This window comes from Wolffia australiana, chromosome 8 (assembly GCF_029677425.1).
Source record: "Wolffia australiana isolate 7733 chromosome 8, ASM2967742v1".
In the NCBI taxonomy this organism is placed as follows: domain Eukaryota; kingdom Viridiplantae; phylum Streptophyta; class Magnoliopsida; order Alismatales; family Araceae; genus Wolffia; species Wolffia australiana.
In genome coordinates, this window is record NC_135842.1 from 12463072 (window position 1) to 12466264 (window position 3193).

Here is a 3193-nt window from a genome sequence, read left to right on the forward strand (position 1 = left end):
TCTGGAACCAACTAGCAGTTGATTTGATGGAAACGGCTAAATCGGAACAGTGGCATGGCAACAGGGAGGCTTCACCCGATCCAGTGGATCACTATAGAAGATTCTAGAAGCAAGCTACCTTCTGGCTGTGCAATCTTATCCCAATTCCTTCGCGCTAGCTTAGTAAGCTAGCTTGGTAAGCTAAGCAAGCATGGTTCTCCGGGCATTATGGTAGGACGTGGATCGATCATGACGAGAATGGACTTCTCCGTAATGTAATGGTTTAGTCTGGGTCTCGACCAACCAGACGAAGGAGATATTCATTCCATGAAGGTTCCGGCGCGCGACTCTAGGAGCGAAGTCACGCTTTCTTTCAGAACGTGTGTTCTCTCTCCTGGTCGGGCCGAGGCGAAGACTGGCAAAGTGAATCATTCAGCGTTAGTTCATAGAAAGGAAGGCGTCGCCCAGTGGCGTTGATGGACTTGGATGCTGGGGAGATCCATAGATTTGGATAGAGTCTCGCTCATAGAAGAAGAGTACGCGCGCTAGCTTCAATACAGGTTACGAAGTAACTGCAAGAACTCCGGCTTTTCCGCGCACGGAGGCTTTTCAGCGCACGCGGAGGCTTCCGCAGTGAATCGGATCAGTTCGGGTCCCTGTCCCTACCAATTCCGATCAACAACTTGGAGGTATGGCTGAGTGGCTTAAGGCATTGGTTTGCTAAATCGACATACAAGAAGATTGTATCATGGGTTCGAATCCCATTTCCTCCGGCACGGAAAACGGGCGGGCGAAACGAAATGACGTGAGATAAAACTTGGAACCCGGAGGATTACTTGACTTAGTGATTGAGCGGAGAGCCACTTTTTTATTGCAGAACGTCTATTTTTTTCCAATTACGTGACTTTACTCGCTACGCCTTTGTTGATTAGCTTCTGAGAAATCAGAACCTTTGGAACCTGGCCGGCTCTCGGTTCTTGAGCAAGCTCCTCGCGGGTAGGGCGCTATTTTATGTATGAAGAAAATATACTTTAGGAAAGTGGTTCAGGTAGCTCAGCTGGTTAGAGCAAAGGACTGAAAATCCTTGTGTCAGTGGTTCGAATCCACTTCTAAGCAGGAAACGTAGCCGAGAGCGAGCCTAGTTGTTTTTAAATGAAAGTGAATGGAGGGGCGACGGAGAGGAGAGGAGCGGGTCACGAAGAAGAAAACATAAGGATAACTTCTCGCGTCCCAGCTTCATACTGAGCGCCTCGCGCGCTCCGGCTTTTCAGCCTCCGCAGGGTGAGACGAGGTGTAGCGCAGTCTGGTCAGCGCATCTGTTTTGGGTACAGAGGGCCATAGGTTCGAATCCTGTCACCTTGATGTTCAGTCAGCTATTCAAAAATGAATTACGACTAAGTAAACTTACTAGCCTAAAAACTCTTTTATCGTTATTGTTATTAATCTTATTCTTAAATTCTTAACCAGGGTAACGCGAAGTGTTAGGTAAAGAACGATAAATGATGTTCAGCTAACGAAACTCTTTCAAGAAATGAAATACTTTTAGGGATGAGGCGCGAGGAGCGTTCAGATTAAGATGAAGACGAGCGTTCAGATTAAGATGAAGACGCGAGTGAGCGAGTGCGGAGTTGTCTTTATCCGGCTGGGAGTTTACTATTTACAATACCTTGCCTGTGGGACTGCTGCCTGCCCTGCTTCCCAGGCATCTACTTATCATGCACTAAGGAGAGAAAACCAGCAATTTGATAACATTCTATCAATGAATGATAAGCATCAGCAAATTAAATTAAACTGAGGCGCGAGTGAGCGGGTTCGACGGCGCGACTTTAGGAGCTGCATATCTCTATAACATTTCTGCTTGAAAAAGATCATGAGTTAACAAGACACAGTTCTTGCAGTTCTTTCAGAACCGAAAATCTTGTTCTTCAATCATTCTAGGCAGCTCAGTTAATCTGTAAATATCTTAGAAATTCTCTTATAAACAAAGAGAGGTGATGCTAATCACTGAGGTTATCCAGCGGATAAACGAAGGTGATGCTAATCACTGAGGTTATCCAGCGGATAAACGAAGGTGATGCTAATCACTGAGGTTATCCAGCGGATAAACGAAGGTGATGCTAATCACTGATTTATCAGAAGAACAGTTCTTAATTTTAATCAGAAGAACAGATCCAGAAAACCATGGAGAAAGAAAGAGAGTATCGCATCTATAATAGATATAGAGACAGTCTCCAGACAGAGAATAAGATGCCAGTAAATCCATCTGGTCCCGGGACGCTATCCGCCGACAAGGTCACAAAGTGAATTGATCAGATAGAGTGGAAAGCAACATGTTGTTATCCTCCTCAGTCACCCGTGATGGAATATAAGCCATTCAGTTATTTCTTCATTCGCATATTGTGAATTGACTTCGTTTCTTCTCCCGCTCACTCGCCCCTCAGAACCTGCTAGAAAAGAGTTGAATAGTAAGAAGAGCATGTCCGGATCAGTCACTTCGCTGCGCGCCTTGCTCATCATTAATCTTTACTTCGTAACCTTCGTAACCTTCGGAACCTTCGGATAACCTTCGGATAACCTTCGGAACCTCTTTCTATTATGCGCGTTGTCGCCAGAAATTTTATTTCTTTAAGATGTCTAAGTGTTTTCTTGCCAAGGGAAGGGTACAGTTCATGATTGTGCTGGCACTTGCACTTGAGGACTTCATCCTCACCTCAGCTTGATATATCTTTTTTTTTTAACTCCATTATTTAATTTCTTCGCTCGTAAACTCGCCCCCGCTCGCTCGTCTTCATCTTAATCTTCACGCTCGTCTTCATCTTAATCTTCACGCTCGTCTTCATCTTCATCTTCACGCTCGTCGCGCCTTTATTTCTTATTATTTATTTTTTAAAATTTCTTTCGCTCCCGCTCCGTCGCTTTGCTCCGTCGCGTCTTCATCTTCACGCTCGTCTTCATCTTAATATATTCACCGCTTCCGCGCCTTCGGTTATGAAATAAAGAACAGAAGAAGAAATTGAATCAGAAGAAGAAAGAAGATTAAAATGAATGAAAGAAAATAATAAAACATAAAAGAGAGGCTAAGCACCGGCCGAGCATGGACCGGAATAGATCAGCTATTATCAATCAGGATGTCGAGTCCACATCTCCTGAAACCGGAAAGGTCGAGGTTCTGAGGTTATCCAGCGGATAAAGAGCAGCTGAGGGGCGAGTGAGC

At 44.8% G+C, this 3193-nt stretch overlaps 2 non-coding genes across 2 annotated transcripts; both read left to right on the plus strand.

Moving 5' to 3' along the window:
* Positions 1-1021: 1021 nt before the first annotated feature.
* TRNAF-GAA (transfer RNA phenylalanine (anticodon GAA)) lies at positions 1022-1095 on the plus strand. The gene has a single exon. It is a non-coding gene; the product is annotated as a tRNA-Phe (tRNA).
* Positions 1096-1266: 171 nt separating this feature from the next.
* On the plus strand, positions 1267-1341 carry TRNAP-UGG (transfer RNA proline (anticodon UGG)). Its single transcript has one exon. It is a non-coding gene; the product is annotated as a tRNA-Pro (tRNA).
* Positions 1342-3193: the final 1852 nt, after the last annotated feature.